Below are 24,388 nucleotides of genomic sequence, written 5' to 3'. Positions count from 1 at the left end.
GGGCATTTCTAAAAAATTTTACACACTGTCTTATATTTGGAAGGAAAATGTAGAGAAAGACAAAGGGCAATAACACTTCTTTTGCTATTCTATGTTCCCCCAAGTCTCCCGATAAAAATGGTACCTCACTTGTGTGGGTAGGCCTAGCGCTCGTGAAAGGAAATGCCCCAAAACACAATGTGGACACATCACATTTTCCCAAAGAAAACAGAGATGTTTTTTGCAAAGTGCCTACCTGTGGATTTTGACCTCTAGCTCAGCCGGCACCTAGGGAAACCTACCAAACCTTTGCATTTTTGAAAACTAGAGACCCAGGGGAATCCAAGACGGGGTGACTTTTGGGGCTCTCACCAGGTTCTGTTACCCATAATCCTTTGCAAACCTCAAAATTGGGCTAAACAAACCCTTTTTCCTCATATTTTGGTGACAGAAAGTTCTGGAATCTGAGAAGAGCAACAATTTTTTTTCTACCCAGCATTCCCCTAAGTCTCCCGATAAAAATGATACCCCACATGAGTGGGTAGGCCTAGTGCCCGCGACACAAAATGCCCCAAAACACAAAGTGGACACATCACATTTTCTCAAAGAAAACAGAAGTGTTTTTTGCAAAGTGCCTACCTGTGGATTTTGGCCTCTAGCTCAGCCGGCACCTAGGGACACCTACCAATCCTGTGCATTTTTTAAAACTAGAGACCTAGGGGAATCCAAGATGGGGTGACTTGTGGGGCTCTCACCAGGTTCTGTTACCCAGAATCCTTTGCAAACCTCAAAATTTGGCAAACAAAACACTTTTTCCTCAAATTTCGGTGACAGAAAGTTCTGGAATCTGAGAGGAGCCACAAATTTCCTTCCACCCAGCATTCCCTCTAGTCTCCCAATACAAATGGTACCTCACTTGTGTGGGTAGGCCTTGTGCCCGCGACAGGAAATGCTCCAAAACACAAAGTGGACACATCACAATTTCTCAAAGAAAATATAACTGTTTTTCGCAAAGTGCCTACCTGTGGATTTTGGCCTCTAGCTCAGCCGGAACCTAGGTAAACATACCAAACCTGTGCATTTCTTAAAACTAGAGACCTGGGGAAATCCAAGATGGGGTGACTTGTGTGGCTCTCACCAGGTTCTGTTACCCAGAATCCTTTGCAAACCACAAAATGTGGCTAAAAAAACACTGTTTACTCACATTTCGGTGACAGAAAGTTCTGGAATCTGAGAGGAGCCACACATTTCCTTCCACCAAGCATTTCCCCAAGTCTACTGATAAAAATGGTACCTCACTTTTGTGGCTCGTGACAGGAAATGCCCCAAAACACAAAGTGGACACATCACATTTTCTCAAAGAAACCAGAGGTGTTGTTTGCAAAGTGCCTACCTGTGGATTTTGGCCTCTAGCTCAGCCGGCACCTAGGGAAACCTACCAAACCTGTGCATTTTTGAAAACTAGAGACCTAGGGGAATCCATGATGGGGTGACTTGTGGGGCTCTCACCAGGTTCTGTTACCCAGAATCCTTTTCAAACCTCAAAATTGGGCTAAAAAAACCCTTTTTCCTCACATTTAGGTGACAAAAAGTTCTGGGATCTGAGTAGAGCCACAAATTTTCTTCCACCCAGCATTCCCCTAAGTCTCCCTATAAAAATGATGCCTCACATGAGTGGGTAGGCCTAGTGCCCGCGACAGGAAATGCCCCAAAACACAAAGTGGACACATCACATTTTCTCAAAGAAAACAGAGGTGTTTTTTGCAAAGTGCCTACCTCCCGATTTTGGCCTCTAGCTCAGCCAGCACCTAGGGCAACCTACAAAACCTGTGCATTTTTTAAAACTAGAGACCTGGTGGAATCCAAGATGGGGTGACTTGTGGGGCTCTCACCAGGTTATGTTACCCAGAATCCTTTGCAAACCTCAAAATTTGGCTAAAAAAACACTTTTTCCTCACATTTCGGTGACAGAAAGTTCTGGAATCTGAGAGGAGCCACAAATTTCCTTCGACCCAGTGTTCCCCTAAGTCTCCCAATAAAAATGGTACCTCACTTGTGTGGGTAGGCCTAGTGCCTGCAACAGGAAATGCCCCAAAACACAAAGTGGACACATCACATTTTCTCAAAGAAAACAGAGGTGTTTTTTGCAAAGTGCCTATTTGGGGATTTTGGCCTCTAGCTCATCCGGCACCTAGGGAAACCTACCAAACCTGTGCATTTTTTAAAACTAGAGACCTAGGGGAATCCACGATCGGGTGACTTGTGGGGCTCTCACCAGGTTCTGTTATGCAGAATCCTTTGCAAACCTCAAAATTTGATAAAAAAAAACACTTTTTCCTCACATTTCGGTGATAGAAAGTTCTGGAATCTGAGAGGAGTCTTCCACACAGCATTCCCCCAAGTCTCCTGATAAAATGGTACCTCACTTGTGTGGGTAGGTCTTCTGCACGCAACAGGAAATGCCCCAAAACACTACCTGGACACATTAAAATTATCAAATAGAAAACTACCTGTTTTTGCGAGGGGGGCACCTGCGTTTTTGGTCCTCAGCTCAGCAGCCATCTAGGTAAACCTACCAAACCCAGACATTTCTGAAAACTAGACACCCGAGGGTGTAAAGGGAGGGGTGACTTGCGTTGATCACACAATGTTTTCTTACCCAGAATCCTCAGCAAACCTCAAATTTAGCTAAACAATCACATTTTCTGTGTGGGATCACTGCACCGGGACAAATTTCCTACCACCCAACGTTCCCCTCAGTCTCCCGGTAACAATGAGACCTCACTTGTGTAGGTGGGCCAAGTGTTTGTGACAAGGAAGAGCCAAAAACACTTTGAAATTGAGGGGGCACCAAAGTGGATCCAAAAGGGCAGTTAGAAAAAAAACATTTTTAGGCTGACAAGTGCAGCGGAGATTTTATCGGTATAGATGAGACAATGCTGGGTGTTAGGAATTTGGTGAATTGCTGCAGATTCTGGAAGGTTCCATCAGAAAACTATGGGGGAAATGTGTGCTTTCCAGCAAAGTTGCAGGTTTGCAGGGCATTGTGGGTAAGGAAATGGTGTGGGGTGCATGTGAAGCACACCACCCTAGAATCAACTAGATGTTTAGTTTTCAGATGTGTCTAGGTCTTGTGGATTTTTCTACATGGCAGTGTCCCAAAGTAAAAAATAGTGCAGTCCTCACCATTGCAAGAGGGACGATTTTGAATGTTACCAAGCTCTCAAGGCCCAAATGCAAAACAAAAACTACAAATAATCAAAGGTCCTCTTGTTTGCCATGGGCTAAGATGTTTTAGTGTGCAGGGGAGAGCTGAAAGACTGTTAGCCCCTTCAGTTCGGATGGGGGCATAACCAGGCCCATACTGGTTGGTAACCACCACCCCACTATTTTCTTTTATTTTTTTTATTCTCTGGCATCTAGTAGACCCATTTATTTGGGGTGGGGTATGGCCATACCCCCAATCTCTTATTTTAAAAAATAATCTTCCCTGGTCTCTGGTGGGCTTTCTGCTCCCCTTGGGGACAGATGGGCCTTCCAAAAATAGGCCTATCTGCTCCCAAGGGGGGCAGTTATGGCCAACAGTAATGTGCCCCCATGGGGAGCAACCCTTGCCCAAGGGGCTGCCCCCCCAAACAAAACACTCAAATACACACACACCAATCCACGGTGTCTAGAGGTTTCTGCCCCCTTTGGGGGCAGATTGGCCTAACAAAAATAGGCTGATCTGCCCCCAAGGGGGGCAGAAATGGCCTAAATACAATTTGCCCCCTAGGGGAGTGACCCTTGTCTAAGGGGTCACTCCCCATACATAAAAACATAAAGTAAAAAAAATATATGTATATGCCTGGTGTCTAGAGGTTTATGCCCCCCCTCGGGGAAGATCCGCCTAATTATATTAGGCCGATCTGCCTCCAGAGGGGGAAGAAAAGTCCTAAAAATATTTTGCCACCCCGGGGACCGCTCACCTTATGCATTAGTATAAAAAAATAAAAATTCCCTGGTGTCTTGTGGTTTCTGCCCCCCTGGGGGCAGATCCGCCTACTTATATTAGGCCGATATGCCCCCGAGGGAGCAGAAATAGCCTATAAATAACTTGGCCTCCTGGGAGCGACCCTTGCCTAAAGGGTCGCTCCCCAAACATAAAAGAAAAAAAATATCCCTAGTGGTTTTCTGCCCCCCCGGGGACAGATCGCCCTAATAATTTTAGGCGGATCTGCCCTCAGGGGGGCAGAAATGGCCTAATAATAATTTGCCCCACCGGGAGCGACCCTTGTCCAATGGGTCACTCCCCAAACATAAAAAAAAAAACTATAAAAACAATAAATAAAATGATCCCTGGTGTCTAGATTTCCCCCCGAGGAGGAGCCCTTGCCCAAGGGGCCGCTCCCCTTATTTCAAATAGCAAAAAAAAAATCCCTGGTGTCTAGTGGCATTTGCGATCGGGCAGCAGAAATGCTCAGAGAGACATGAAAAGAGAGGAAAGGCCTTTCCCCTCCTTTCATGCCTTTCTGCACCCTCCACATGATCGGAGGAGAAATGCTTTTGCATTTCTCCTTCGATTGGTGCCGGGGGGCAGGCCTCTGATGAGGTCAGTGTGGTCAGTGTGCGAAAGCCCGCTGATGTCATCATACGCCATGGGGGTCAGGGGGTGCAAAATGGAAGGTGAAGTGATTCCCCTTCTATCTCTGCCCAGGGGATGGGGGTGCTCAGCTATCTGGGGAAGCGCTAGCGATCCCCCCGGGAGCCCAGAGCAGGACGAGCTGGTCTCATTCTGGCGAGACCAGCTCGTCCGGGGCACCCTAGGGGTTAAAAATGAAATACAAATAATCATGAAAAACTTTAGGTACAGTAAATTGTTTATGTATGTACACGCTTTCAATAACCTTTACCCTGCACTGCCTTGACTGACCTCCTGGGGTGGGACTATGTCCCCCGGCAGGCTCTGCTGCACTGCCTGCTGCCCAGGAGGAGAGGGCTGCCATATCATGCAATTAAAGCGCTTTTGGTCCACCATGGTGTGGGATGCGCTCTGAGTAACATTTGTCCTGCACTGCCCTGACTGACCTGCTGGGGTGAGACTACATCCCCCAGCAGATTCTGCTGCACCATCTGCTGCTGAGGAGGAGGGAAATGCCAATTCATACTGTTAAAGTGCTTTTGGTCCACCACGGCACAGGACATGCTTTCAGTAACTTTTGCCTTACACTGCCCTGACTCACCTGCTGGGGTGGGACTACGTCCAACAGTAGGCTCTGCTGCACCATCTGCTGCCCAGGAAGATGGGGCTGATGTATCATACTAATTAAATGCCTTTGACCTCCGTGGCCAGATGAGGCCAAGCTGGACCCTGCCCTATGGCCCTGAGGCCTGCCATCCAGGACGCTGGAGGCAACATCTTGTTCCAATGACTCATACCTCTCAGGAAGTAAGTTGCACTAGTCATTTCTGCTAATATTGTCCCAATTATATCCTTCTGCACCTCTGTGCCCTTTTTACTAAATTAATTCCTGATCTGGATGATTCTGGATTTGTAAACATGGGCAAAAGGAAGGCCCCAAGCTCTAAACCCTCAACAGGCCCCAACCATACAACCATTGACTACTTCTTGGCCAATAGTTGTTATATCAAAGGAGATTGAACTGATGGAGAGACATTTATCCATGGGAGTTGCTGGAACAGCCGGCACCCCTGTAATGAATGACACTGGGCCAGTGTCTCAGGAGGGACCCACCACTAGCTTGGCCGTGGAGGTGACTTCCCCTGTGCTTGACTTCTAGTCCTAATGAGGATTTGATAGCTCCACCCTTACCTGCACACTCTCTGGCTGCTAAGTGCAAAACCCCAAGAGCTACTGAAGGACCCCTATACTTGGCTAGCTCTCCAGACCCACCTAATCTTAATCTTCTTGGTTCCTTTATTGAGTTTGATTCAGCCCTTGTTTTTCACAAATTCTTGCCCACTTTTAAGGACTGCCTCGCTCCCTTATGGGAGAAACTCGACAAGCTGAAGGTTGAAGTGGGAAAAATCATAACTATAGACAGCATCATCAAAGGATACCAGTTAGAGAGCCTCTGCTTATTACTACCATCAAAGCCAGACCCTCACCTCCTTCTGTGCCTAATCTGTATATGCTACCTGCTCCTACAGCTCTTCAGTTAGATTGCCTTGTTTCTCTGCCAACTATTCACCCTGCAGCTCTGGCTATCTCAGATGGAGTCTCTTGTGTTCATGTGCCATATGTACCTGCTTTTTCTGTTGACCATGAGCCCAGCCCAGCACCCTCCTTACCAATGAACAACCTCCCCCTGTCTGCTGTCCCTAAGTCTTATTTATGGCAAATTTTCCTCCTTTGCCACACCCTAGCCAGGAGTCCACCGTCCAGCTCCAAAACAAGGTGTGTCATTGGCTTGCCAGCCCTTCTAGATTTAACACCCACCACCACAAAAACATCCTGATGGTAATACATTACCTGGACTGGCCCATCGCCGAAGTCTATCCAAATAAACTTTAGTCATCTGCATATTGTAAAAAATATCCTGATTCAGTTCTGTCACTCTCAAATTGTGGTCAATGGGATTAGTATTTTGCCTTTTGTTTTTTTACAGGCATTTACAAAAGACTGTATACCCTTTACTGACTGCAGGCCATGAAATCTTTACCTACCCTCGGGGATGTCGCATTCCATGCAGAAACTAGTTTACTATATCATCGGACCTCAAAGAGCTAGACTGACTCTCCCCACCTTAACAAACACAGCACCCTTTGTAGTCTTAAGGACTTGTTCTTGGTTGTGCAATGCCTGCACAGTGGTCCCTTTCTTTGGACAACAACTTTAACATCATCATTGTGGGTGATTTTAATGCCAAGCTGGGGACCAATAACACTGTGATCCAGATGTTTTAAGTACTCCAGTCTGAGTATGTCTCTGGGTTTGCAGACGCTAAGGGTGCTAGGCTTTTTTACAATGTTTTAGACTAAGTAATGGTGAACATAATGGAGTTACAGGCCTCTACAGATTTACACTCCCCCACCTTTACAGGCAAGGCTGGTGCACTACCATAGATTACATATTTACCACTCCTTTGATGTGTGGCTTTATATCCTCTATTACTGTGGCCCCTAGCACCCATAGAGATCACAACCCCATTGAGCTCCTTCTTATTTTTCCTTACCTGTGGACACCCCTTAAGCTATGTTGCTATGGATATTGTGACATATGGCCAGGGGCTGAGGATGAGGTGGTGTGGATTGATTATTCTAATTTCTGTAACCCGGTGATGAAATCAAATCTCACACTTTTTATAGAGTCTCTTCTGTTACCAGACTGCCCCTGCAACTCCATCACACTAGCTTTTGGATCTCTGAACTACAGTATTCAAAATCTTTTAACCTACATGCACCCAGAAGAGCAAAGTCTGATTCCTCCTGTTTTAACGACAAATGCAGGAAAGCTAACAGATGGCCTGGGACAGCTAACAAATCCATCCATAAGGACAGGATTCACTTGGCGTATTTCTGTACTGACTATGAGATGGGCATCCTTCCCAGGAAGAGGACGGTTAAAGAGTAATTGTATGCTAACCTAGTCTCAACCCGTTATACTAGGGGTACCCGAAGTTTCTGTAACATTTTAAGCACCCAACCTATTCAAGACCTTAACAGATGGGATGGTGACCAACATTAACGCTGAACACTGGGTCGAGCATTTTATGCAATTTATTTCTTGAGCACTAATACGGTCACTGTCCAAAGTGAGTCACCTATTATATTCCCTTTGAATATTACATTCAATTTGCTGCAGGTAAATAAGGCCATCTGTGCGAGGCCCTCTAGGAAGGCCCCTGGCCTAGAGGGGTTTTCAATGGACCTTTCTGATGAAAATTTGGGATTCTGGGCTTCAGTCATTACAAACGTGGTCAACTCAGCTGCAAAAAGCAGGTTCTGGGATTCAAGGCATCCTGCTGTTGTAGTCCCAGTCTATAAAAAGGGCTGTCAGCAGTATCCCCATTGTTATCGCCCCATATCTCTCTTAGCTTCAATAGTTAAAAATATTGGTCGCATTGTCCTTAATAGGATCAAGACCTGGGCAGCAAATAAATGAGTGTTTTCACCCATACAATATGGCTTTCAAGAGGGTTTGGACACTGTAGAGCAATGTTGTAACCTCTATCTCATTATTATCATATACACAACAGCTAAGGATAGAAATTCCTCATGTCATTTATGGACCTCAGCATCACCTTCAACAGGATCAACCGCAATCAACTGTGGTTCATACTTGTGGAGCTGGACCTTATTGTGGATTCACTTAACTTTCTGTGGGCCCTACATTGTGGGGTTAATGCCTCTGTACAGGGGCAAGTGGAGAATGCAGAAGTATCTTTGAATTACAGCATTGTGTTCAACAGCGCTGTGTCCTCGCGTCTATACTTTTCATATTATTTACAGTCTGTTAGGAAGGATCTTTCTAAGATTAACCCTACCTTAGTCCCAGCTCTAATTTAAGCAGAGGACGCTGTCCTGGTGTCACACATGCCTGATAGTTTGTCGGCATTAATTAACAGCTTTGTCACTTTTATGATTTCAACCTGAGCATGCGTGACAATTAATGCATGTTGGCATTAATTAACAGCTTTGCCTCTTTTTAGACTTTGATGACCTGAGCATTTCCAAAAAATAAATACATGGTCTGTGTTGGAAAGTGGATTATTGGTAAAGGCGGGTTAGTACTTACACTTTGCATTAGACCACTAACCCTCACTAGGGCCAGTTAGGTATCAATAAATTAACCCCAGCTCAACCCTTGGTAGCTTGGCAATGAGCAACAAGGGCTTAATTTAGGAGATTATATTTTTATCCTTAACATGACACCATAATGATTAAAATCGGATAAGGGGAACCAGAAGTATGAATTTGTAAACATTTATTTTTTCTAGCACATAGAAACTAAAAGCACCACTCTGGAAATCGTCGCAACTCGACTGGGGTGAAGTCAAACTTTAAGGCTGCCCAGGATGGAGCCCTCCTTGGCTACAGCACGTGGGAGGCCTCGGTCAAAAGTTTACCTTTGGACTTAGTCATTTTCTCACCGGGCTGAAGCTGAATTTGGATCTGACACCCTTGGAGCCTTCCTCGGATACGTTGCACAGGAAGTATTGGTCAACTTTTTACGTTCAAACTTTGTCACTTTTTTGGGGCTTCTTCTCTCTGACATTGGACGACCCTCCACAGCAAGCTGATTTTGAGTCAACGTTGTTGGATTGCCTTTCTAGGAGCCCACAGTGAAATCTTGGAAGTTCTGTTATGTTATGTTATGTTATATTTTTTGCGTTTTTTATAGCGCCAAACTGCCCGGAGGCTTCGTGGCGCTGAGAAGGACAATAGTCTCACAGCAAGCAGGAAAATACTGGATCACAAGGAATTAACATTAAAACATTAAACATTAAAAATTAAAAAAGCCAGGTTTTCATGGCTTTCCGAAATTCCAACTCCTGCCTAATCACCCGAATGTTGAGGGGAAGCGAGTTCCACAGTTTGGCTCCCTGGTATTTCAGCGATCTACCCCCCATCTTGCTTTTTTTACTTTAGGAAGCACAGCTAAGGCTTTGGAAGAAGATCTTAGAGCTCTAGTAGGGGCATAGAATGAAACTAGAGTTTTCATTTGATGTGGGGCCCTATTATATAGTGCTCTGTGAAAATGCACAAAGATTTAAACTTAATTATTTTCCTTACTGGCAGCCAATGCAGGGTGGTCAAAGCTTGCTTGGCCGATATATGCTTTGGCATGTTAAACAGTAACCGAGCAGCCGCATTTTGTTCTGTTTGCAACTTCTTAATCACAAATTCCGGTGAGCCCAGGAAAAGACTATTACCATAGTCAAGCCTAGATAAAATAAGGACCCTTACCGTAAGTGTTCTGGCCAGGGGAGGAAGCAAGCCAATAACCTTTCAGAGTAACCTTAATAATCCAAAACAGGAGGCGGAGAGCATCTTAGCTTGGTACTTTAGTGTTAGTTTGGAATCTAACCAAATTCCTAGGGCCTTGATATGATCTTTCGGAGGGGGTAAATGTTCCAGCAGGATAGCCGGCAGAATATTATTCGCCGGGTTGGAAAGCTTTCCCAGGAACATAATGTCTGTCTTTTCTTTGTTGAGTTGGAGCCTGCTGTCAGTCATCCAGCTTGAGACAGCTTGCATGCAAGCTGGCAAAGCCAAATTATCTGCAATCTTCACCGGAGAAAAAGACACCACCAACTGCGTGTCATCTGCATAGGATATCAGGGACAAACCAAAAAGTTCCACTAAATCTGCTAGAGGAGCCATATAAATGTTAAAAAGAAAAGGGCTCAAAGATGAGCCCTGTGGTACCCCACAATGTAATCTAATCTGTTCCGACAAAAAAGAATGATCTAAGGCCTGGAAGGATCTATTTTGAAGAAAAGACCTCATCCATTTAAGTGCCTGGCCTTTAATTCCAGCTTTTTCCATCCTTTGGATCAGGAGACCATGATTCACCGTATCAAATGCAGCACTTAAATCCAGCATTATGATAGCTGTTGCCAGTCCCTGATCCATCCGTTTTCTAGCCTCTTCTGTAACAGCTATCATCGCTGATTCTGTGCTATGGGGTGGTCTAAAGCCCATTTGTGTGGGATACAGGATGTTATGTTCTTTGAGAAAGCTGGAAATCTGCGTATTGACATATTTGTCAATTATTTTTGCCATAGTTGGAAGAAGTGATATCGGCCTACAGTTCTTGAATTCGGCCCCATCTAGGTTAGATTTTTTTAGCAGGGGTTTCACCACTGCATGCTTCCATTGTTCGGGGACACTGCCACTTTGTAAGGAGCTGTTCAAAAGCTCTGTTATAACAGATGTTGCGGCAGGTGCTCCAAGAGTTAATATGTGAGGGGGAGCAGGATCTAGAGGAGAAACCGATTTCAATTTGCCCAGAAGCATGGCAGTGCTTTCCTCCGAAATAAGTGAAAAACACTGTAAAATGGCTGACCCATGATTACTATCACAGGTCTGCTCAGACATTATCTCCTTTTCCCCTGAGAAGTTCTTATAGATATCCTCAATCTTCTGTAGGAAGAATGTGGCCAAGTTGTTGCTATGTTCCTTTGATGCTTCCGTTGCTTCAGGGCAGGTAGGAGAGTAAAGCATCTCCTTCAACACCCGAAAGATTTCTTTCGGGGATCCCGATGCCTGTTCGATCTTATCCCCATAATAGGTGGCTTGGGCTGGCCTTATTTCTCCATGATAATGCCTAATTGCTTGTCTATACTCTTCCTTATCATCCTGTTTTAAAGATTTCCTCCATTTCCTCTCTAGACGCCTACAGTTCCTCTTCAGTGTTATCAAATGTGGGGAAAACCACAGGGTTTTATCCCTTCTCCTATGCTCAGAATGATCCTTATCAGGGAGCAGAGTATCAAGACAACTGGTAATCCAGTCATTAAAAAGAGTGGTGTCCATATAATTAACCCTCACATAGTCTTCTTTACTGTTCATTAAAAGTTTAATCCACTCGTCCGAATTGAGATTGTGCCATTTCCTTGCCCTTCTGCATATAGGCTGTTGAAAGACCGATCCCTGGGGAAACTCCATTTTTAATGTAATTAGAAAGTGATCAGACCAAGCTAATGGGGAAGGGGACAAAGCGCTAAGCGAGGGAAGATTACTAAAGACCAAATCAATAGTGTGTCCTCTCTCCTGTGTCGGACCGCTAATTAGTTGTTTTAGTCCTAGCGCTTCCAAATCGCTCAGCAAACTTTTAGATGCAGTGTGCTCTAGGTTGTCTACTTGTATATTAAAATCTCCTAGCACTGTTAAATTTGGTTTCATGCAGATTAATTCTGCTACTTGATCTGGAAGGGAGTTGAGGAAATATTCATACGGCCCTGGTGTCTGGGGCTCCTGAGCTTTTCAGCGGGACGAACCTTTAAGTCAGGCCTGGTCACAGTTTAGGTAAGCCGGCTTGACTCTCCACGGTGGGTCGGTCCCTTTATGGAGCCTTTTTTGAAAAATTCTCCAAACTTCTGGATCTTCTTCCAGAAGGCCTTTAGTGTCCTTTAGGAGTCCACAATTCACCACAAGGATCCAAACGTTCTGATTTGCTCCTTGAGGGGTAGGACTCCAACTCCCAAATGCACCTGGCTCAGACTCCAAAATGACCACTGGACAGTGTTCAGCTGGTTAGTTTCTTCAGGATTTGATGCAGGGGACTCTGGCTAGCTATGTTTTCACCTGTAGAAAACAGGGAGTCCACTCTTGAAGCAGTTGAAGCCAGGCAAAGTCATTTTAGTGGTGAAACACAAATGTGCAGCTGGTGCAGTCCTTCAGAGTGCAACGTCCAGGTGCAAGTCAGGGGTCTCGCAGGGCAGTTGTTCTTCTTCTGTCATTGTTCCTGGTAGGGATCTGAGGTGTGGGTGAAGCTTTGCCAACTTTATCCTTGCTCCTGGGGTGAAAAGCAGGGGGAGCAACTGTCCATCACAGACTGGCAACCATTCTCTTGGATGACCACTTTCTGGGAAGTGTGGCAAAAATCAATCCCAATGAGTAACAATTTTTAAAAATCCAAAGTGACAGAATCTGAATTTTGGAGGTTAGGTCTGGCTGTGTTCACTCACTGGTGTGGCTACGTTCCCTTAACACACCACTCTCCATCCCTCTCCTAATCTAATCAGAGGGGTACCTGGTTGTCTGGGTTTACAGGGAATGAGGGAGGTTCTGAGCTACTCCAAATGTCTTTCCCTCCTTTGAAGATCAGCTTGGCTGCTCTCTCCCCATCCTGTGGCAGATCTCCTCCCACAGGCACTTCCTTTGTCTTCAGCCCAGGCCACTTCACACCTCATCATGTCAGCCTGGCCAGACTGCCAGAGGCTGACCAATTAGAGAAGGGCACTAGAGAGCTGAAGTTGGCAATGTTCAGGTAGAGTTCTAAAACTCTAGTTATATTAAATTTAACAATGACAAGTTGTTGGAATTATTACAAGAATCAGTTTGATACCAAACTTGAAATATCTAGCTCCTTATGAGACTATATTAATTAAAATAAAGTAGCCCCTTTTAGACTATGGAACCCATTCACTACAATGAGGGAAACATAAATTTGGCATTTTTCCTCACCAGGGCACAAGAAACATCTTTTATAAGGTCCCTGCTTATAGTTACCTTGCACTGAACCCTGGGAGCACATAGGGCACACCTTAGGGGTGACTTCTATGTTCAAATAAGGTAGTTTAAGACTTTGGAAGTACTTTTAATTCCAAAGTCGAATTTTCATGTAATTTTAATGTAAAATCAGCCAGCAAGGCAGGCCTACCTTTAAAAAGACACTGGATACCGCAGCAGTGCTCCTATGGGTGCACTACCTATGTTGGGGTCCCGAAACCTACATGCCCCGACATATACTAGAGACTTATAGGTAGGTTAACACAGCCAATTATAATTAGCCTAATTTGCATAATCATTTTACTCAGAACACTGGCCATGGGACTAGTAAGCAGTGCCCAGGGCACCATCAGATTCAGAAAACACCAGCAAAAAAGTGAAACATTGGGGCAGAAATGTCAGGGGGATTCGACAATCAACCCAGTTTTCTCACAGTATGTAGCTTGAGAACTTCCAAAACTGGCTCCATTTGGATTAAGGGCAAATATGTAGACAAGGTCCCCAATTTCTCTACCTTGGCATCTGGTTTCATTCCAAAAATTCCTGGACCCCATGTATAGCAAACCACTGCTTGCGCTTCAACCATTCAGTGAGGGCCTTATTTGAGTTTGCCCAACGAGCTGGCAATAAGCCAATGAAGCTGGCCCTGGAGGTACATTCAAGAAAAAAATTACCAGTTTTAGCATATGGAACTGGGATCTGGAGTTACTGGGAGGTCTCTAAGGCTCAAGTGGAGGAGAATAGATTATACCAACACTTATTGGACCTCCCTTGCCAGACCCTCTATTTTTACCTGCACGAGGAACTAGGGCTGACCTATATATACAATTTTATCAAGGCTGCAACCCAAACCGTTTGGAGTTCTGGTTGGTCTAATAGTTATAATGGCCTAAATTGAGAAATTATCCAAGATTGTCTAAATTGCATCTCTATTCCCTGGTTAAGATATGTGAAATTGGTTTCAAATACTATTGGTTGGAATTAACTATTTTCCTCTTCCCATACCTTGACCAAAAGGGACATCATTAGATCCAAGATACTATTTCTTAAACATATGACCCCAACAAACGAGCAAGAGGAATTAAAGAAATCTTCCCTGTGGGATTATGTTTTGGTTCAAACACCTCTGATAGAACCACATCTATCATGGGTCTCTAGTCCTTCAGAAATCAATCAATCAATAATATTTATAAAGCGCGCTACTCACCCGTGAGGGTCTCAAGGCGCTAGGGGAGGGGGTTACTGCTGCTCGAAGAGCCAGGTTTTGAGCTGCCTCCGGAATGGGAGGTAGTCCTGGGTGGTCCTGAGGTTGGCGGGGTGGGAGTTCCATGTCTTGGCCGCCAGGTAGGAGAAGGATTTCCCACCTGCCGTTGTGAGGCGGATGCGAGGGACGGTGGTGAGTGCAGGTTGGCGGAGCGAAGTTGACGGGTGAGCGTGTAGAAACAGAGGCGACGGTTGAGGTATTCGGGTCCCTTGTTGTGGAGGGCTTTGTGTGCGTGGGTGAGGAGCCTGAAGGTGATCCTTTTGTTGACGGGTAGCCAGTGCAGGAGTCTCAGGTTGGCGGAGATGTGGCTGTTGCGGGGTATGTCGAGGATGAGGCGAGCGGAGGCGTTTTGTATTCGCTGAAGACGTTTCTGGAGTTTTGTGGTGGTTCCTGCGTATAGGGTGTTTCCGTAGTCCAGGCGGCTTGTGAAAAGGGCGTGGGTCACAATTTTTCTGGTGTCGGCAGGGATCCAGCAGAAGATCTTTCGGAGCATGCGGAGAGTGAGGAAGCAGGAAGACGATACGGCGTTGACTTGTTTGGTCATGGTGAGAAGCGGGTCCAGGATGAATCCGAAGTTGCGTACGTGGTCTGAGGGGGTTGGTGCGGTGCCTAGGGCCGTGGGCCACCAAGAGTTGTCCCAGGTGGATGGGGTGTTTCCGAGGATGAGGACTTACGTCTTGTCCGAGTTCAGTTTCAGACGGCTGAGTTTCATCCATTCTGCGACGTCTTTCATTCCATCCTGCAGGTTGGTCTTGGCGATGGTAGGGTCTTTGGTGAGGGAAAGTATCAGCTGGGTGTCGTCGGCGTAGGAGATGATGTTGATGTTGTGTTTGCGTGCGATGTCGGCGAGGGGGCTCATGTACACATTGAAGAGAGTCGGGCCGAGTGAGGAGCCCTGTGGGACGCCGCAGATGATCTCGGTGGGGTCCGAGCGGAACTGCGGGAGGTAGACTCTTTGGGAGCAGTTAGAGAGGAAAGAGGTGATCCAGTCCAGGGCCTGTCCTTGGACACTGGTGGAGTGGAGGCGGGATATTAGGGTTCGGTGGCAGACGGTGTCGAAGGCAGCCGAGAGGTCGAGGAGGATGAGGGCGGCTGTTTCTCCGTTGTCCATCAGAGTTCTGATGTCATCAGTGACTGCGATGAGGGCGGTTTCTGTGCTGTGGTTGACTCGGAATCCGGACTGGGAGGGGTCGAGTAGGTTGTTGTCTTCAAGGAATTTGGTCAGTTGCTTGTTGACGGTCTTCTCGATGACTTTGGCAGGGAAGGGGAGGAGCGAGATGGGGCGGAAGTTCTTCAGGTCGCTGGGGTCCGCCGTAGGTTTCTTCAGGAGAGCGTTGACTTCCGCGTGTTTCCAGCTCTCGGGGAAGGTGGCAGATGCAAACGAGCTGTTGATGATGGTCTGGAGATGGGGGGCGATGATGTTGTCGGCTTTGTTGAAGATGAAGTGGGGGCAGGGGTCTGAGGGGGCACCGGAGTGGATGGTGTTCAGGGTAGTTTTGGTCTCTTCCGTGCTGATGTGTGTCCAGGCGTTGAGGGTGATGGCTTGGCCTGTGGGTTCTGTGGTGGTTGGCTGGGTCTGAGGACCGAAGCTGTCATGTAGGTCGGTGATCTTTCGATGGAAGAAGGTAGCGAGGGAGTTGCAGAGATCTTGTGAGGGCGTGATGGAGTTTGAGTTGGCGTTAGGATTGGAGAGCTCTTTGAGGATGTTGAAGAGTTCTTTGCTGTTGTGAGTGTTCTTGTCCAGTCTGTCTTTGAAGGATGACTCTTGGTGGCGCGGATCCGCTGATGGTGCTCCCGGGTGGCGTTTTTGAGGGCAGACATGTTTTCTACGGTGTGGTCTTTGCGCCAGGCTTTCTCGAGGGTACGGCATTTTTTTTTGGATTCCTTGAGGGTGTCTGTGAACCATTGAGGTTTCCTGGCATTGGTCTGTCTTGGGAGGCATCTGAGGGGTGCGAGGTTGTCCGCGCAGTTGGTGATCGAATGTGTGAGGCTGAGGCCTGCGTTGTTGGCGTCGGTGGAGATGGTAGGTTGGTTGTGGCTGAGAGTGGAGAGTAGCTGTTCCGTGGAGATTTTGCTCGAATGTCTGCGTGGGATGGGTTTTGTGCGGAGGTGGAGAGTCTTGCGTCTGAAGGTGAAGTGGACACATCTGTGGTCGGTCCAGTGTATTATGGAGGAGTGGCTGAAGGATTCGTGGTTGCTGGCGGAGAAGATGGGGTCGAGCGTGTGTCCGGCGATATGGGTGGGGGTGTTCACCAGTTGCTTGAGACCGAGGTTGGCGAGGTTGTCGAGCAGGGTGGTGGTGTTGGGGTCATTGTTCTGCTCCAGGTGGAAGTTGAGGTCTCCGAGGAGGATGTAGTCCGGCGAGGCTAGGGCGTGCGGGGAGATGAAGTCAGCGATGGATTCGCTGAAGAGGGCGCGTGGTCCAGGGGGTCTGTAGATGAGAGTTCCTCTGAGGGTGGTCCTGGGGTCGGTGTGGATCTGGAAGTGCATGTGTTCGGTGGCGAGGGGGGTGTCTTCGGTGGAAGTGGTGACGTTGATGGAGTCCTTGAATATGATGGCGATTCCTCCTCCGACTTGGTTGGTGCGGTCTCTCCTGGTGATCTTGTAGCCGTCGGGGATGGCTTTGGCGATGTCGGGGGCCGAGAAGGCGTTCATCCAGGTCTCAGTGATGAAGGCAACGTCCGGTGCGGTGGAGTCCAGGAGGTCTCATAGTTCAATGGCATGCTTGTGGACGGAGCGTGCGTTGATGAGGATGCATTTGAGGTGGTTATTGGCGCGTGGGCTGGTGGGCGGGGTGCAGTCGCGGTGGAAGGTGTGCTTGAAGGTAAGGCATGCGAAGGGTCCATGAGTGCGTTTTGGGTTGGCTTGGAAGTAGGTTCTAGAGCGTCCCGGGTTGAGTGCGTGGAGGGAGGTGGGGTCGTAGCGGCGCTGCGGGGTTTGGGAGTGCTGGGGGCCAGGGGTCGTGGCGCTGGGCGTGGTCCATGCGCGGCAGCGCAGACGGGCTTGCCTTTGGCGCACCTTCGGCACGCCAGCGGCACGCCAGCGGCGCACCCGAAGCGCGCGGCTGCCATAAGAGGGAGGAGGGGGGGAGGAGAGGTCAGCTAGGGGCGGGATGCGGGAGGGGGGGCGACGAATGGGATCGGTGGGGGCGGGGCCGAACGGGTGGTGGCGGCGGGAAAGCAGAGGGTGGGGGGGGTCAGATAGAAGGGAAGGGAAAGAAGAGAGGGAAGGGAAGAGATGGATTACAGAAGAAGAGAGGAGAGGAATACAGAAGAAGAGAAGAGAGGAGTACAGAAGAAGAAAAGAACACGAAGGATGGGGTGCAGAAGAGGCGAAGAACACAGGAGAAGAGCGGAACACGAAGAAAATGTGGTGAGGAAGAAGAGCAGAACACAGAAGAAAATGCGGTGAGGAAGAAGAGCAGAACACAGAAGAAAATGGGGTGAGAAGGAAGAGCAGAACAAGATGAAAATGAGGTGAGGAAGAAGAGAAGAGTACAGAAGAAGGAAAGAACACGAAGGATGGGGTGCAGAGGAGGAGAAGAGCACAGGAGAAGAGCAGAACACGAAGAAAATGGGCTACAGAAGAAGAGCAGAAGACGGAGGAAAATGGCTACCAGAAGGAAGAGCAGAAAGTGAAGGGAAATGGACAGAGAGAGGATAGCAGGGGTATGAAGAAAAGTTGGAGGAGAGAGAGTTAAGGAGACAGAGGTGAGTAACGAGGGGCTGGACGGGGGGAGTGCAGGGAGTACTTACGGATTTGCTGGGAGGTGGCAGGAGCCTGGGCAGGTGGATCTGCAGCGGCGGGGGAAGCGACCTACCCTAGGGTCAAGGGTCGCTGTCTCTGCCGCGCAGCGGCCGCTATAAGAGGGAGGAGGGGGAGGTGGGGTCAGCTGGAGGCAGGAGGTGGGAGGGGGGGCGACGAATGGGAGCAGGGCAGGGCCGAACGGGTGGTGGCGGCGGGAAAGCAGAGGGCGGGGTGGTCAGATAGAAGGGAAGGGAAAGAAGAGAGGGAAGGGAAGAGATGGATTACAGAAGAAGAGAGGAGAGGAATACAGAAGAAGAGAAGAGAGGAATACAGAAGAAGAGAAGAACACAGAAGAGGAGAGGAACACGAAAGAAATGGACTACAGAAGAAGAGAAGAGTACAGAAGAGAAGAGTACAGAAGAAGAAAAGAACACGAAGGATGGGGTGCAGAAGAGGGGAAGAACACCAGACTAGTACAGAAGAAGAAAAGAACACGAAGGATGGGGTGCAGAAGAGGCGAAGAACACAGGAGAAGAGCGGAACACAGAAGAAAATGCGGTGAGGAGGAAGAGCAGAACAAGAGGAAAATGCGGTGAGGAAGAAGAGAAGAGTACAGAAGAAGAAAAGAACACGAAGGAACGGGTGCAGAAGAGGAGAAGAACACAGAAGAAGAAAAGAACACGAAGGATGGGGTACAGAGGAGGAGAAGAGCACAGGAGAAGAGCAGAACACGAAGAAAATGGGCTACAGAAGAGGAGCAGAAGACGGAGGAAAATGGCTACCAGAAGGAAGAGCAGAAAGGGAAGGGAAATGGACAGAGAGAGGACAGCAGGGGTACGAAGAAAAGTTGGAGGAGAGAGAGTTAAAGAGACAGAGGTAAGTAACGAGGGGCTGGACGGGGGGAGCGCAGGGAGTACTTACGGTTTTGCTGGGAGGTGGCAGGAGCCTGGGCAGGTGGAGCTGCAGCGGCGGGGGAAGCGACCTACCCTAGGGTCCTTGCTGAATTTGGCTAGGATCAATCAGATGAGTTCTTTGTTTTCCCTTAGGCCAGTTTGACAAGGCCTCCATCCTTGTGTTTCCGAGCGATGAGATCGCAGTTCAAACCCTGGAGCATTTCTCTTTTTTTTGTAGATAATTTCAACCCTTAACTAAAAGGTTTTTGAAACTTATCTTTAAATCGTATGATTTTACTCAGTATAGACCTGCTTTGTACCTTCTTTGTCAACTTTTGAATTCTAATATCTGTTTTTATGTGTTTTTTTTTTTTTAAATCAGCTATCCACAAGAACAAATCACTGTCTACCGGATATTTCCTATGTTGACATTTAATGGTCTATTTTTATTCACCTTGCACATTGTAGATTTGATGTTGATTCGCACTGCTATTTTATTCTCGTCTAATAGTGGAATGATGTTGTATTCATACATCGAACTGTGATGTTTTGGCTTTTTATTTCTATTATTCATTTGGGGCCATATTTATACTTTTTGACGCAAAACTGCGCTAACGCAGTTTTGCGCCAAAAAAATTAGCGCCGGCTAACGCCATTTTGAAGCGCCATGCGGGCGCCGTATTTATTGAATGGCATTAGCCGGCGTTAGCCGACCGGCGCTGCCTGGTGTGTGTGAAAAAAAAACACGTACACCAGGCAGCGCCGGCGTAGGGAAAAATGGCGTTTGGGCGTCCAAAAATGGGGCAAGTCAGGCTGAGGCAAAAAAATTGTCTTAACCCGATTTGCGCCATTTTTTTTTGGCGCCCAGACGCCATTAACATGACTCCTGTCTTAGCAAAGACAGGAGTCATGCCCCCTTGCCCAATGGCCATGCCCAGGGGACTTCTGTCCCCTGGGCATGGTCATTGGGCATAGTGGCATGTAGGGGGGCACAAATCAGGCCCCCCTATGCCACAAAAAAAAATTAAAAAAAATACTTACCACAACTTACCTTTTCTTCCCTGGGATGGGTCCCTCCATCCTTGGGTGTCCTCCTGGGGTGAGCAAGGGTGGCAGGGGGTGTCCCTGGGGGCAGGGGAGGGCACCTCTGGGCTCATTCTGAGCCCACAGGTCCCTTAACGCCTGCCCTGACCCAGGCGTTAAAAAGAGGCGCAAATGCGGGGTTTTTTGCCCCGCCCACTCCCGGGCGTCATTTTTGCCCGGGAGTATAAATACCACGCACATGCCTGGGAGTCATTTTTTAAGACGGGAACGCCTACCTTGCATCTCATTAACGCAAGGAAGGTGTTCACGCTAAAAAATTACGCTAACTCCATGAACTTTGGCTCTAGATGCGTCTAACGCCAAAGTATAAATATGGAGTTAGTTTTGCGTCGAATTTGCGTCTAAAAAAACGACGCAAATTCTGCGCAAACGGAGTATAAATATGCCCCTTGATTTTTAACTGTTTGTTCTGTACATTTTTTGATCATTTGTTCCTAATGATCAAAAAAAGAATTGAATTGGATTGTCTGTGCATGTTTTCTGACAAAGGCATACTCGAGGCCATGACAAATTGCTAGAATAGAGCCATCATACCCTCCAAATAATAAGTTTTTAAAAAAGGCCAATGGTCTTCATTAATCATCTTCTGTCTTCTTTATATACAGATACAATATTTTAAGGGCCTAATTCATAGATTTGTTTGTTCAAATGAGAGGTCTTTAGCTTAAGCTTGTAGCAGCTTGCGTTACATTATATCACAATAGGAAGCTAGTTCAAGTTCCAATATATGTATCCACAATAACTATACCTAGCTCTGGGATCAATGAATCGTAAACAAAAGTTGCTGTGTTCATGTGTTTTTAGCGGCATGCTCTTACCCACCTTAGCCACCCAGTAGGAAGGAAGTTTCTCATTGGTTCTCCCTTGGTGCATAGCACAAATGTCTGTTTTCTAGATTTGTGTGTAAGTATCTTTTCCGTTAACTAAGACTTATGGTGACAGAGAAAAAAATAGATATTCTCTCCACTTGATGCTTTCGTGCACCACATTTGATACAATGAAGTGAGTATTTTCACCAAGCTTCACTCCATTGGCACTATTTCTCTGATTCTGAATAACTAGTTGTGAAGTAATTATATGATGCGCGAGTCTAGAAATAGTTCATAATGTAATGGCTTGTGTATATATGTAACTGACTAATACGCTTTTAAATGAATTGTTTGTTGAGAAACTGTTCTTGCCAATTACGAAAACATTATCTTACCTGCATATTAATTTCTAATTGCACATTTTCCTCTTAATATTTTCCCTTGTCTTTTTTTTTTTAGAACACATTTTAACTGGTAAACAACTATCAATATAAAATGTGTTAGTGTACTCCTGGCCAGTCTTGCTTTTGCTGTCTGTTTCTTCCTTTACAGATTTCAGAGCCAACGTTTGTATTTCTAGCCAATAAAAATATTCATATCTCAATATTATGTTTGTTAGTTAGGCACTTTCTCAAATAAATTGAGAAAAATGGCTCCAAGAAATGTATGGGGTAGCAGTTCTGTCAGTTGTTTGGATATCTGCAAACAACCGACTTCACATCTTCCCATAAACGTGTCCACCTTTCTTTTATTTTTACGTGCATGCTATATTTATAGCCTCGCCTTTTTATGCTGCTATTACATTGCGGCATGGACAAGCCTACCGTTCTATGTTTAATCATTAATAGTTTCTGTTATTCCTGTTCATATAAATACATCTGCTTCTTGGAAGGCTCTCGCTGTATAGCATCATCATTATTACCGAATATTTTACACAAAGTACCCGAAAACAAATCTGCAATGCAATCTTTACTCTTCATGTGACTGGGTATTTTTTGGTAAGAAAATAATAGAGCACGATCATTACATTAGCCTTTTCATTAACATTAGCACTGTAAAGCTTAATCAACACTGGTCGTTACCATTTACATTTACTCACTTTTTCAGTCCATGGTAGCCTGGTTTGGCTGGTAATAACAAAGTGTTTGGTGCAATGCTGGTGTGTGTCGTAAGATTGTGTTGAATATCTGATTTTATTTTTGATAATGCAAATAGTATCCCTTATGAGATGTTCTCTTATGTGTTTTAGGCTATACCATATATCTGAAGGATCCTCATTCCTTATCTTCTTTAAGAGAACAAGTCACATTAAAAAAAGGATACATTTGTAAAATCTCAGATTTACATCTTCAAAAATAGGGGTGAAGGAATTAGCACAATTTGAGGTTCATAGTGAGACTCTCAGCCTTATTCACAACATACGTTTACAGCTGAAAATACCTCCATGGGCCTATTTGGAATTTACAAAAGGATTCCTGTCAGGCTTGAATGGATTTTGTAAGAAATCGGGGTTATTAGCTGCAAACAATTCCACTACTTGCATTTGCTGGTAGCACTTGACTATCTCAGGGTAGGGAAGGAGAGCAGTTCAATGAGGGGGTGTGGGCCTGCATCCCCAACTCACTGGCACAGAAAAAACACTCAATAACATATTGTCCATTCAGTGCTTTTACTTATAAAGCTGAACATACTTTCATTAGCCACACACAACCTAATACCACACATCAAGTTACTGTTGGAAATTGCCCTCTCTACAGGGTCACCCTCAAACTTGTTGCCTTCCTCCTCCTAACTACTGCTGGATTTTTTATTGTTTGCCTTATGACTCTCTGCACTTTACCACTGCTAACCAGTGCTAATGTGCTTAGATTTCATTGGCCGATGCATGATTGGCATATTTAATTTACATGTATGTCCCTTGTCGAGTGGTGCACCATGCCTATAAAGTAAATGTTACCAGTGGGCCTGCAGCACCTCTTGTGCTACCCACTTAAGTAGCATCTTAAAACATGTCCCAAGCCTGCCATTGCAGCCTGAAGGCAGTGTCCCAATGCCTTGTCAACTTGGCATTTAAAAGCCCTTGCAAAACCTTAAACTCCCCTTTTATTACATATAAGTCACCACTAAAGTTGGTGCAGGTATCCCGAAGGGTAGGGTGCTGTGTACGTGTACTCTTTAGTTTTGTATGTTCTACTAGAGAAAAAATCCCAAATTTGTTTTTATCACTACTGCATGGCCTACCCCTCCCTTAGAATAACACTGGGGATTCCATTTTAGATTTAATAAATTGTAATTCCTAAACCAGAGGAGATAGTTATTTCATGTTTGGTACCCATGAACTTCTAATGATAACCCTCTTTAATGGTAAAGTCAAACATATCATTACAAGTTTTTAAATGGCACTTTTAGAAAGTTGCCATTTTCCTGCCCTTAGCCCTCTGTAACTGCAGCCTGCCTTAGGTGACATAACTGGATGTAACTGACAGTTGAGCATTTGTGAATTCACCCCAGGTAGTCACACACTAGTGAGATTAGCAGAGCCACCACACAGTAGGCTTAATGACCCTGTATTGCCGGTGCAGCTAGCTAGGAACCAGGCCAGGAAAGGCAGGAAACTCCTGGAACTTCAAAGAACCCTTCTGGAAATGTCTCTCAACTCCTAGGCGCAGGGCACCAGCGTATACAAATAGGGCTCTCAGACTCACTCTTGAGTTCAATACTGGATCTGTGGAAGGACTCTCAGAGGACTTCCTGCTGCTGTGACCTGCTGTGCATTCTACCAGACTCCTGTTGTACCTGGATGGACTGCTTTGCTGCCTGCAGCCTGCCTTGAACCTTCAGAGGCCAGCCCTGCTGTGGAGCCCTGATTCTTCACCATCACCCAGGACTTCATAAGTGACTCCAAGGGATAGTGTATCTGGCCTCCAGTTCATGCCACAAGGACAAAACAGGCTCCCACCATCCAACTTGAACCCGCACCTGGACCCAGCCTTGTTTTGAACCCACAAGAGGTCTCCATCTACTCCTGGACCCTTGATTGTGGTGTTAAATGTACACAGGTCGCCATTTTCTGAAACCAAGGACTTGTTATTTTGAACCTTAAACTCTGGTTCTACTAATTGGATTTTGGTGGTTTTGGTGTCAAATAATTTATTACATTTAATGTGCTTTACTCTCCTAAATTGGTTTGGAATTTTATTTATGTTGTGTTTTCACTTCAGAAATACTTCACACATTGCCTCTAAGTTTAGCCTGACTGATCTTTGCGCCAAGCTACCCAGGGTTACGCATAGGTTTAGTTTAAGACTTTTTGTGGTTCACCCTGCAAGGGATTGTGACTGTTGCTTGGTCAGGGCTCACACCTTAATCAACCAACAACCCAGCTTCTCACAGTTACAAACATGCACAATCCG

Source organism: Pleurodeles waltl, chromosome 5 (assembly GCF_031143425.1).
Source record: "Pleurodeles waltl isolate 20211129_DDA chromosome 5, aPleWal1.hap1.20221129, whole genome shotgun sequence".
NCBI classification, from domain to species: domain Eukaryota; kingdom Metazoa; phylum Chordata; class Amphibia; order Caudata; family Salamandridae; genus Pleurodeles; species Pleurodeles waltl.
Note: the sequence above shows the minus strand (reverse complement) of the source record.